Source organism: Lissotriton vulgaris, unplaced genomic scaffold (assembly GCF_964263255.1).
Source record: "Lissotriton vulgaris unplaced genomic scaffold, aLisVul1.2 SCAFFOLD_2362, whole genome shotgun sequence".
In the NCBI taxonomy this organism is placed as follows: Eukaryota; Metazoa; Chordata; class Amphibia; order Caudata; family Salamandridae; genus Lissotriton; species Lissotriton vulgaris.
Genome location: NW_028253334.1, coordinates 241,035 through 254,492, shown reverse-complemented (window position 1 = coordinate 254,492; position 13,458 = coordinate 241,035). Strand labels below are relative to the sequence as shown.

General features: G+C 48.8%; 1 protein-coding gene across 1 annotated transcript in view; it reads right to left on the bottom strand.

Moving 5' to 3' along the window:
• The window catches only part of LOC147661040 (uncharacterized), a 130,173-nt gene that overhangs the window by 43,947 nt on the left and 72,768 nt on the right, over window positions 1-13,458 (bottom strand). The window lies entirely within an intron of this gene.

The window sequence follows — 13,458 nt, the reverse complement described above, 5'->3', positions numbered from 1 at the left end:
CGCGCTTGGACCGGGCCCAGGGCCACTCCCCCTGGTCAGCCCAGCCAGCTAACCGGTAATAAACAATTGCAGTATACGTCTGAACAACTTGCAGCCATACGTTCCTCCTGCAACCACCCTACCAACTGCCTCACTTTTGAAATTAGGGAACTTGCTTCTCAGCACACAATGTCCTGTCCTAACTGCAGTTTTTCCTTGAACATTCACCAATTAGCATTTTACTCAACCAGCACCATCCCCTCACCTACAAACATGCATTTGGCGCTGATAAACACCCGTTTCTTTCCAAAACACAAATACGAAATCCAGATTTTTATTGACAATCAGAAACTAGACATCCTGTTGATAACTGAAACCTGGGGGGATCCGGCTGCTGGGCCTGACTTCCACACAGCAACACCAGAAGGATAGGCGATCTGCATATTCGATAGACAAAATAAAAAAGGCGGAGGACTATCTCATCAAAGCAGAACTAGTCCCTACCAATATCTGTCAAGCCTGCTACTTCTCTATCATAATTCCGCAATTTCCGCCTTTCAATGGTATTCTGCTATACCTACCAACAGGATCTCGCACATATTTCCTGTCCTCGTTGGGCAACCTATTAGAGTTAGCTGCAGGTGAAAATAACTTTGCCATTTTAGGAGATTTTAACTTTCACTTGGAATCACAGGATGACCAAGACACAATAACATTACTGGCCGAATTAGAGGCAGTAGGCCTCACACAAAGTGTCACCTCATCCACTCATTCTGCTGGACATATTCTAGATAGAATCTTCTCCAACCCTTCATGTCTCGACCTAGGAAACATTATACCGCTACCATGGACAGACTGTTACGCAATTCTCTTTGACATACAACATAGCAATAATCCCAGCCCCCTCCTAAAACCCCAACTATCTAGACAGTTCAAAGCCTGGAGTAACATTGATTCCCTGGAATTTCATTCCTCCTTACTCACAAATCAGCCTGACCTTCCCCCAACAGACCCTGACTCAGCGGCCATTATATACACAAGCTGGATAAATGATGCAGTTACCAAATCGGTACCCATCAAACGCAGGTCGAATAACCGAGCCTCCGTCTCTGCACATTGGTTCTCGGAGGCCCTAAGATGCGAAAAGCAAAAATGTCGACATCTAGAATGTAGCTGGCGCTTACACTATGATACCTCCAAGAAAGCCCTCTACAAGCAATTCCTTGCTAACTATAAACGCCTCCTGGTCTCAGCTAAAAGTAATTTTTATTGTAACTAAATTGATTCGGCAAAGAACTCGGCCAAACAACTGTTCCAAGTAGTATCTAAACTGGCCGGTCAGGGATCAACCCCCCCTATCACTGCCACTCAGAGACTTTGTAACTCACAAGATACATATTTCCAAGAGAAAGTTTTTACCATCTATAACAACTTTACTCTCAACACACTTAGCACATTAATAGACCCCCCATTTATTCGAGAACACACTATTACTCACTCTCCTCAAACTCCTACCTTTGAAGAATTCTGTCAAGTCCACCCGGACCTCATCTCACATCTCATCTCCTCCATGAAATCAGGGTCCCCCGAAGATCCGTGCCCGCCTGCCACCCTTCAACTTAACTCTGTCCTCATAGGAGTTAATCTGGGTAAAATAATCAATTCAATGTTCCAAACCTGCACATACCCTTTCATTTGGAAAAAGATGGTGATCAAGCCCCTCATAAAAAGAGCCAACTTAGACCCAGCGGATACTGCCAGCTACAGACCCATTGCTTCACTGCCTCTACCTGCAAAAATTGCAGAGAAAGTAATGAACACCCAATTGGCAATGTTCATCTAGCAACATAATTTATTAGATGATACAAAATTTGGCCGTGAGCCCGCCCTCATCAAAGCATCAGATGAGATCAAAAAAATCATGGATGCTGGAGGAGTGGCGGTTCTCATCCTGTTGGACCTTTCAGCAGCATTTGACATGGTCGACCACGCTACCCTGATCAACAGTGTCACTGCACTAGATATTTGTCACAAGGCCAGGGCCCTCATCACCTCATACCTGGCTGATTGTTCACAATCAGTCACGCTTGACAGTTTCACCTCCCCCTCATTCTCTTTTCCTTGCGGGGTACCCCAGGGATCCTCGCTAAGCCCGACACTGTTTAATATCTACGTGTCAGGCTTGGCGAGGCTCAACAAAACATACAAACTGGTGCTTACCTAATATGCTGACGATACCCAACTAGTGTTAGCAATATATCATGATGGTGCAAAGGTCGCAGCCAACTTCCAGAAGGGAAAGCTTGCTATAAGCTCCTGGATGGCCGACAACTCCCTGAGATTGAATTCCAGTAAGACTGACGTTATGATCTTCGGTAATCTATCACCATCACGGTCCTCTCTTTGGTGGCCAATAGACCTAGGCACACCCCCATCTCCAGTTGAAAAGGTCAGAAACCTTGGAGTCAATTTTGACACCAAACTGACTTTCATGCACCATGCAAATTTGGTTGTATCGTGAGCTTTTCACACCATCAGAATTATAAAGAAACTTCTCCCATATCTCCCTTCCTCAGCCGCCAAAACATTGATCAGTACCCTTGTTATGTCCAAAGTGGACTATTGTAACAGATTATTCATCAATGCACAAGAAAAAGTTAAAAAAAAACTCCAGCTGATTCAAAACGCAGCACTTAGGCTGCTGACAGGCACTCCTAAATTTAAGCCCATCTCTATTGTAGTCCGCCAACTTCACTGGCTACCAATTAGAAGCAGATCCAAGTTTAAAGCTCTCTGCATCGCTTATAAGGCCATACACACCACTGGTCCTGATTTTCTCAAACAGTCTCTCCAACCCTACAATCCACCCAGACAATTGTGTTCCTCCAATGCTAATCTTCTTACGGTTCCTCGCACAAAAAAGCCTCCTGGGGCGACAGATCATTTATATCTGCCACTATGAAACTCTGGAACAGGCTTCCCTTCCACAACAAGACCAACCCGCCCTGCTCATCTTTAGGAAACAGATAAAGACCTGGCTCTTCAATCAGTGATTCATTATGTTTACCATCTTTCCGTCAGACCAACGGCGCCGAGACACCTTCGGGTATTTGTGCGCTTTATAAAATGCATAAATAAATACAGCCTTTCTCTTTTCAGACCCTTCACGCCCCAGGAAGGTCCCAAGGGAATGTGGACTGTTTGTCACGATCGTCCATACTTGGAGGAAAGGCAGTGTAATCCCGTACCGCGTCCTGACAGGATTTCCGAAATGGCAGTGGAAATGCGACAGACCGAGAGCAAGCCTGACGCTCTAGCGGGATCAGGGGAAGTGACGTGGAGGACGCAGGGAAAGAAAAGGAGGCTGTAGGAGGAAAACGGCACACAACGCGAACACAAGAAGGAGGATGCGAGAAACCATGAGGGACCGGCAGCCACAGTGGAGAGCAGCAGGGAGACCCTGACAACGAGCGCGGAAGAAGAAAGAAGCCACAAGAACCAGCATTGAAAAACCCTGCCAACTAGTCAAGCCATCCCAGAGGGGAAAAGAACAATGTGACTTCTTCAGCCACGACCCCGGAGGGCCGTGGCTTCAGGTATGTACCTTTCATCAACTTCTTTACAAGGGGAAGATGAAGGAAGGGTCACCAATGGGATCTTTGGGGATCTCTCACCTATGTTGTGTACATGCAGCATGAGGTAGAGCATGGTCCCACCTTGGGTGACTGTGAAGGGTTAGAGTATAGTGAAAGTGACAGACTTCTTACAGTATTTCCCATTTGCTTGTTCCGAGGTATATGTGCCAACCCTTTCCTCTGATGAGACGTGAAAACGCAGGAAGAAGCTGTAGGAAGGTGGATATCTGACTATGGTTGCCCCCAACTTTTTGCCTGGTGTTTTGCTGGTTTTCCGACTTAGTTGACCTGGGACCCTGCTATTCAGGGCCCCTGGCCCACTGCTCTCTCTGTAAAATGGATTCCATGTACCCTAGGTACATATCTAATTGGATACTGAGTCACCTTATCAGTCCCTGTACAGCATACATTAGGTATCCAGGGCATAGGTGTACCCAGGGCCGACCAGGGGCTGCAGCATGTATTATGCCACCCCTGGCAGGCCATCCAAATCTGACACAACTGGCTGCACGACAGCTGGGGCAAGGTGGTGTAATCACCCTTTGCTTTAGATATAGTATTCCTATATCTAACCCTAAAATAGAAACATGTATTCCTATAAGTCACTCCTATGGCAGGCCTTAACAATCCTGAAGGCAGAGTGCTTTGAATTATGTGAGATGGTGCTCTGGCATGAGCTGAGCCCGTCTGCAGCTTGCGGAACCAAGTCCTAATAGCTGTTCCATGATAACGCGTACCATATACTCTTAAGTGCATTATAATCCTCGCAGTTATTTGCCAACTTTGGTATCGCTTTATCAAAACATGTCGAGTAAGGTGTCATACGAATTGGAATACTAACCCCTCACCAATTCTGGTGACGGGGTTAGCATTCCACCCTTCTAGAGGGACACAACATGTTTGTAACTGTGAACCCCGGTTAAAGCTAACTCGAGCATCAGCATCACAAAATGGATGCTGCCACCACAGACACAAGTCTGACCTCCTGCTGCTGGGAGTCCTTCCAGCAAGGAGAGCTTGGACAAAGGGTTTCCTGTCAGGGGCGGTGCTAGCACCATCCCAGACAGGGTTTTGTGTATCCCAGGTAGGCAGGGCTGAGAGGAAGGTGACTGCAAGTGGCACCCCGGTGCTCACTGTGCATATGCCGGCTTAAACCAGTTCCAGGGGCACACCAGCCCCTGAGCTGGGGAAAGTCCGGATAAGGGAGAGGGGTGTAACCACCCCCTCCTGGTCCTACCCATGGGCAGGACCTAGTCGCGTGCCAGCCCCTTTTTTTTAGAATAAAGGTAGGAGCGGGCCCCCTTCCCAAATTAGATAATTCTGAATCTTGACTGCTTTCCACGAAAGGACTCTTGACTTTTTCTGAAGACTCTCCCTTGTGGCTAAGGAGTAGCCACCCTGCACCCGCAGGCACCATCTAAGCATCGCGGTTTGCTGCAAGTCCATCCTCTGGATCAAGACTGCCCAGCTCGACGAGACCCAGATTCCCTGGCATCTATGACCTCTACCTGCATCATCAGCCCAGCTGAGATTCGTGGGTGTGACGAGACCTGAGGGACCGGCCATCTTCAAAACTGCACGACGCTTAACCAGCACGACCGCCGATGGATCCTCGAGTGAGTGCTTTGGGGTTTGAAAAGCCCTAAACCTGAGCAGCTCCAGCACCGAAGTCCAGCCCCCCAGCATCCATGAGATCTGCGCGGGGCCCTTCTGCTCTTTGCTGCTCACCGCGTTGTCCGGTCACTTGCCTGCTGGTTAGTGGCCCTCCTGACGACACACCACGACGATTTCACCGCTGGTCTGGTTGCTCCAGACTGGCCCTTGTTCCCTTCCAAGAGAGTAGCACCCGGACCCTCCTGGTCCACTCCAGACGCCATCTTGACTCCACCGCGTGGGCTTGACTTTGCCAAGGTTTGTTGCCCCAATCCTGGGTCCAGCATTGCCGACAGCAGACACCTTTGTGGGACAGCTCGCACCTCCAGCCTGGTCACCGACAATGCCTCCTTGTCCGAGGGACAGCAGAGTCCAGCGTCGCCCACTCACCTGGTCGAGGTGACTTAATTCGGTGCCATCCTGGGGCCCACACAATCACTGGCTAGTGATTAAGAACTGAGTCCCCTCTGCTTTCAGGTCGTCTCCATCACCCATCCAGGCTTGGATCACATCGAACATCTTCACTGGTCGCCTGCCAGCAACTTCTTCTTTCAGGCTCCATAGACTACAACGAGGATTCCCGACGTCTTCTGAACCCTATGCAGCCGCGTCCCCTGGGCTAGGTAACCTGAGCATTTCGGTGCTCCAAAGTAGGTTCACTATCCAAGTGTCCAGATCCTTTTTCGTTTTCAGTTTATCTAGTCGGATTTGTCCTATAACAGTAACTTTACAAATACTAGCATCCATAGACGTTGTCCCGCATCCTGCGAGAGTGCATACTATGCACCCGATCTCCCTAGGCCTCCTGCTCCTAATCTTAGGGTTCAGTAGTGTAGTCCTAGCGATCCTGAAGCCTCTGGATCTTGTTACTTACCTGCTAGTATTTCACATTCCACTTTTAGTGTATATATTTTTTCGTGCCCCTCGGGCATTTGTGTAAATTGTGCAACTTAAAGTATTTTCGTAAGAGTTTTGTTGTGTGCTTAGCTCCCTGACTCATAGAGAGATCAGGGTAGACTTGTTATAAATAAATATCCTTTTATTTTCATAACAACTTGTGTGGTGTCTTTTCACTTGGTGTTCAAGGGGTATATGTGATGGTATAACAGCTGGCTTAACACGCCCTCTAGAGTTTAGCCTGAAGACTGCTCTTGTCCATGCTACCAGGATAGCTGGTCTATAAGGTTGACTTACAACCAATCATCAATAAGGGTCGTTTGGTATGATACACAGTGATCACTAGAATAGTGAGCACTATATATCAGGCCAACTTCTCACATTGGTGGGCAGCGGGTGGGATTTGAGCTTGCTGTTGTTTTACCACACGTATCCTAAGAATATAATTTGAAAGATCACATAAGTACCACGGTACATATAACTTAGCTTAGAATACTCTGAGTTCTACTGAACCAGCTGTTGTAGTGTAACAGGGCTTAGCACACCCTGACTACAACTCTTAGCAAGGGATCAGTAGGCAAACAAATAGTGTTGGTAAGTGCACCACTTACACCTCACTAGAAACGCATGTCTGACAAAGGAGAGAACTCAGAAGCTCCCCTTATGTCAGTTGACCCTCCACAGGTCATGTCAAGATATGCAGCTCTTAACTTCCAGGAGATGAGACAAGTGTGTACCTCCAGGAAGCTAAAACAGGGTTCTAACCCTACCATCCCATTTCTGATAGGTCTCTTAGAGACTTATGATGCAAGGAGGGCTTCTAACACAGGCCCTTCTAATCCAGATGGGAGCATGCTCCCCTTAGAGGGAACCCTTGGGGACCCTGACCTCAACCTCAATGGAACAGAAAGTAAAGAGGAGGAAGAGGATCAGGAGTTGTCAGGGGATGAGGCAGACAAAGGTCAGGTAGTAGTCAGAAGACTCACCAGGACCAACTTAAGCAGGCATGGGAATGGAACTGGGGAACCCCCAGGCCCACTCTCAGGCAGGCTTAATATTGGGAATAGTTTAGGTCTCTCTCCAGAGGCTCTAACAGATCTATTAGTACCAATGGCTCTCAAGCATCTTCTCACAGAGGGATGACATCCCCTCAGAGAAGAGAGCATGAAGCTAAGATGAGGGAAGTCAATCTGAGGATTGAGAGGGAAGAACTTGCCCTTGCCAAAGATAGACTTGCCTTTGCTAGAAAGCAGAAATTGCGTGGGGCAGACCCCACTGGAGGCAGCATTATCCCTAGAGATAAAGACAGGAGTTTAGACACTAGCCACCTGAGTAAGATAGTGCCCCCCTTTAAACAAGGGGATGACATCCACAAATGGATGACTGCTTTGGAGAGGGCCTGCACTGTCCAGTGCGTCCCCCAGAGTCAACGGGCAGCTATCTTGTGGCTCTCCTTTGAAGGCAAAGGTAGAGATAAGCTCCTCACTACTAGAGCTGAGGATGCTAATAATTACCAAGTCCTGAAGAATACACTGGTTGATGGGTTTGGCGTAACAACTGAACAGTACAGGTTGATGTTCAGAGACACCCAGAAAACTCAGTCTCGGGATTGGACTGACTTTGTTGATTGTGACACTAAGGCTCTAGAAGGCTGGCTATTGGGTAGTAAAGTTACTGACTTCACAGGATTGTATAATCTTATTATGAGAGAGCAAGTCTTAAATAATTGTCAGAACCAGTTATTACACCAGCACCTGGTAGACTCTGATCTGACCTCTCCTCTCCACAAGAATTGGGTAAGAGGGCAGACAAATGGGTCAGAACCAGGATTAGGCCTAAGAACCAGGGTGGTGACCAAAAGAAGGAATCAACCAAGCCTCAAGAGAAGGGTGGGAATAAATCTTCTGATCAAACCCCAGTGCCCCAAAAATCCTCTGAAAAGGGTGGGTCCCAAAATCCTTCCAATTCCCAAAAGAAACCTTATTGTCATACCTGCAAACAGGTAGGCCATTACAAAACTGACAGCAGTTGCCCAAGGGTCAACAACAATAAGGAGAACATACCCCCAAGTAAAACTTCCCAGCCTCCTGTTACTACTAGTAGTAATCCCCCAGGTGGTGGGAGTGCCCCCAGGAATCTGGGTGCATTTACTTTGGGAGTTCCTGGGGACTCTGGCCTAACCAGGTCCCCTGACTTAGATACTCTTGTCTGTGAGACTGGCATGGGGTTTGCCAACTTTACAGCTTGTCCCAACACTTTGGGCAAGTACAGACAGGAGCCCCTCATCAATGGTTCAAAGGTTGAGGCCTACAGAGACACAGGGGCTAGCATCACCATGGTGACTGAGAGCCTAGTCCCCTCAAGGCAACTTATACCTGGAGCCACATACCAGGTAACCAACATTGATGGAGTGCAGAGAGATCATCCCATAGAAGTGGTCAATCTCAGGTGGGGAGGTGTCACTGGCCACAAGAGAGTGGCAGTGTCACCAACCTTGCCTGTAGATTGCCTACTGGGGAATGATTTAGAGGTCTCAGCCTGGGCTGAGGTAGAGCAAGAAACCCATTTTAAAATGGTAAACCTCCATGGTAAGGTTAGTGGGGCAGTGATAGCCACAGCCCCAGTCCAGGATGTCCTCCCTGAACAGGTCAGGAGGGCTGTGCCAGTCACAGCCCAATCTCAGTCAGATTTCTTTCCAGAACAGGTTGGTATTGCTGTGATGGTCACAGCCCATACCCAAACTGAGTCCCTTCCTGAAAAGGTTGGTGGAGTTGTGATGGCCACAGCTCATACTCAGACAGATAATAGTGTTGTGAAGCCTGAAACTATGGATCACTCCACTCAGACAGAGAGCATTGAGGAGGAAGAGAAATCTCCCTCCCACCAGACTCTAGGAAAGGATCAGCCTCCTCAGGGAACTGATCTGACCCCTTGTGAAGGAACTGCCTCAGAGGTAGTCAGACCTAGCCTGGCAGAGCCCCTGTTGTCAGTGGACCCTTCCAAGGTGGGACCCAGTCTAGAGCAGGTAACCTGCCCCTCTCTACCCTGCCTCAATCAGCCCAGGGCTGTAAAGGTAAGGGAGGCCAGTGGTGGACCCCAAAGGGCCCCCTGTCCCAAAGAACTCCCCAATCAGCAGATTAAGGGCACTGAAGCTAGTAGTCCTAGCCAAGTGAAAATAAAACAAACTCCCGAGGGATCCCCCTTAAAATTAGCTAGGGACCTCCCACAGATGGACACTGTTGGGCACAGCCAAACCTGGGGCCTAAAAACCCCAAACCTGACCTGTCCCTCCAGTAAGCCAAACAGAGGGACCCAGCCTCCAGCTTTAGGTAGCCAGAGGTTGACCCTGAGAGCGCACCGCAACTCAGGCCTGGAAAGAATGGCGCATATGGTGGATAGTGATTGGAGGAAGTTGAGCCCAACATTAGTGGAGTCTCACTTCAGTACTCCATCCCAGCACCAGCCTTTTACTTTGCCAAAACACACCACAGGTAGAGATTCCCTATGGTGGAGACCCTCAGATACCCTTAGGGTATCTGAGGGTGAGGGATTGCTTAGTGGACCATGATATAGGGGGTAACCATGCCAGTGCATATACCACCTCATATGGCCACTCAGGCAATATAGGCTTACCTGGTCAAGGATAGCCTTATCTCCTTTCGTTTGGGGGGGGGTTATGTAGGAAGGTGGATATCTGACTATGGTTGCCCCCAACTTTTTGCCTGGTGTTTTGCTGTTTTTCCGACTTAGTTGACCTGGGACCCTGCTATTCAGGGCCCCAGTCCCACTGCTCTCTCTGTAAAATGGATTCCATGTACCCTAGGTACATATCTAATTGGATACTGAGTCACCTTATCAGTCCCTGTACAGCATACCTTAGGTATCCAGGGCATAGGTGTACCCAGGGCCTACCAGGGGCTGCAGCATGTATTATGCCATCCCTGGCTGGCCATCCAAATCTGACACAACTGGCTGCACGACAGCTGGGGCAAGGTGGTGTAATCACCCTATGCTTTAGCTATAGTATTCCTATAATTAACCCTAAAATGGACACAAGTAATCCTATCAGTCACTCCTATGGCAGGCCTTAACAATCCTAAAGGAAGAGTGCTTGGAATTATGTGAGATGGTGCTCTGGCATGAGCTGAGCCCTTCTGCAGCTTGCGGAACCAAGTCCTAATAGATGTTCCATGATAACGCGTACCATATACTCTTAAGTGCATTATAATCCTTGCGGTTATTTGCCAACTTTGGTATCGCTTTATCAAAACATGTCGAGTAAGGTGTCATACGAATTAGAATACTAACCCCTCGCCAATTCTGGCGACGGGGTTAGCATTCCATCCTTTTAGAGGGACACGACATGTATGTAACTGTGAACCCCAGTTAAAGCTAACTCGAGCCTCAGCATCACAAAATGGATGCTGCCACCACAGACACAAGTCTGACCTCCTGCTGCTGGGAGCCCTTCCAGCGAGGAGAGCTTGGACAAAGGGTTTCCTGTTAGGGGCGGTGCTAGCACCATCCCAGACAGGGTTTTGTGTATCCCAGGTAGGCAGGGCTGAGAGGAAGGTGACTGCAAGTGGCACCCCGGTGCTCACTGTGCATATGCCGGCTTAAACCAGTTCCAGGGGCACACCAGCCCCTGAGCTGGGGAAAGTCCAGACAAGGTAGAGGGGTGTTACCACCCCCCTCCTGGTCCCACCCATGGGCAGGACCTAGTCGCGTGCCAACCCCTTTTTTTTAGAATAAAAGTAGGAGCGAGCCCCCTTCCCAAATTAGATAATTCTGAATCTTGACTACTTTCCACGAAAGGACTCTTGACTTTTTCTGAAGACTCTCCCTTGTGGCTAAGGAGTAGCCACCCTGCACCCGCAGGCACCATCTAAGCATCGCGGTTTGCTGCAAGTCCATCCTCCGGATCAAGACTGCCCAGCTCGACGAGACCCGGATTCCCTGGCATCTCTGACCTCTACCTGCATCATCAGCCCAGCTGAGATTCGTGGGTGTGACGAGACCTGAGGGACCGGCCATCTTCAAAACTGCACGACGCTTAACCAGCACGGCCGCTGAGGGATCCTTGAGTGAGTGCTTTGGGGTTTGAGAAGCCCTAACCCTGAGCAGCTCCAGCACCGAATTCCAGCCCCCCAGCATCCACGAGATCTGCGTGGGGCCCTTCTGCTCTTTGCTGCTCACCGCGTTGTCCGGTCACTTGCCTGCTGGCAAGTGGCCCTCCTGATGACGCACCATGACGATTTCACCACTGGTCTGGTTGCTCCAGACTGGCCCTTGTTCCCTTCCAAGAGAGGAGCACCCCGGACCCTCCTGGTCCACTCCAGACGCCATCTTGACTCCACCGCGTGGGCTTGACTTTGCCAAGGTTTGTTGCCCCAATCCTGGGTCCAGCATCGCCGACAGCAGACACCTTCGTGGGACAGCTCGCACCTCCAGCCTGGTAGCCGACAACGCCTCCTGGTCCGAGGGACAGCAGAGTCCAGCGTCGCCCACTCACCTGGTCGAGGTGACTTCATCAGGTGCCATCCTGGTGCCCACACAATAACTGGCTAGTGATTAAGAACTGAGTCCCCTCTGCTTTCAGGTCGTCTCCATCACCGATCCAGGCTTGGATCACATCGAACATCTTCACTGGTCGCCTGCCAGCAACTTCTTCTTTCAGGCTCCATAGACTACAACGAGGATTCCCGACGTCTTTTGAACCCTATGTAGCCGCGGCCCCTTGGCTAGGTACCCTGAGCATTTCGATGCTCCAACGTAGGTTCACTATCCAAGTGTCCAGGTCCTTTTTCGTTTTCAGTCTATCTAGTCGGATTCGTCCGATAACAGTAACTTTACAAATACTAGCATCCATAGACTTTGTCCCGCATCCCGCGTGAGAGTGCACACTCTGCACCCGATCTCCCTAGGCCTCCTGCTCCTAACCTTAGGGTTCAGTAGTGTAGTCCTAGCGATCCTGAAGCCTCTGGATCTCGTTACTTACCTGCTAGTATTTCACATTCCACTTTTAGTGTATTTGGTTTTTCGTGCCCCTCGGGCATTTGTGTAAATTGTGCAACTTAAAGTATTTTTGTAAGAGTTTTTTTTGTGTGCTTAGCTCCCTGACTCATAAAGAGATCAGGGTAGACTTGTTATAAATAAATATCCTTTTAATTTCATAACAACTTGTGTGGTGTCCTTTCACTTGGTGTTCAAGGGGTATATGTGATGGTATAACAGCTGGCTTAACACGCCCTCTAGAGTTTAGCCTGAAGACTGCTCTTGTCCATGCTACTAGGATAGCTGGTCTATAAGGTTGACTTACAACCAATCATCAATAAGGGTCGTTTGGTATGATACACAGTGATCACTAGAATAGTGAGCACTATATATCAGGCCAACTTCTCACAGAAGCTAACCTGGACCTTGGGGAGAACAGAGACATTCAGGTGCACAGTGAGGGAACTGACACCGACAGGGACTGTTATTGACTAAAATGCAAGTATCCCAGGATGGATTTTCAGCCTTTTCTTTTTTAGATATCTCCTGTCAATATTTATACTGAAATAAAATATTCCAATATTAGCCTATGGAGTTAATTATCTGCAATGTGGAAAAACGAAATTGGCAGCTTTTCCCTCACCATGGTATATAAAACATTTTTATAATATCCCTGCTTATAGTTAAATGGCACCCTACCCCTGGGGCACCTACGGATGACTTATATGTAAAAACATTGAGGATTGCTACTTTGAAAGTACCTTTTCAACCAAAGTAAAGTGTGCATATAATTGTAATGTAAAGGCAGCCTACTGGGCTTCTAAACCCCCATGCCCTTTTATATACTATACATTTACAGCTAGGCGTTCAGTACCAACTGTAATTACACCTAATTACCATATACTTTTAATCAGAGCATAGGTCCTGGGTCTGGTTAGCAGAGCCCAGGGCACAGTCAGAGTCAGAAAACCAGAACGTACTAGTCAAAATGGGGGCAAAATTCAGGGGACACTGCCAGGGCCGGACTGGCCGTAGTGGGCACCGGGCGTTTCCCCGATGGGCCACTAGGGTGGGGGGCGATTTTGGGCCCCTGGGGGCCGTTTCTGTTAGAGGGGCCGTTTTTGTAGCATAGCTGCAAAACTGCCCCAGTAACAAAATCGACCGAAACCGAACCTGGCATACAGCTCGGCCGCTCCCAGGGGGGCCAGCTGAGCTCTCTACCAGGGCCAGTTTTGGTTCCCAGTCTGGCCCTGGACACTGCAAACAGGTCGTAATTTCCCACAACACTAAAGGTCAACTC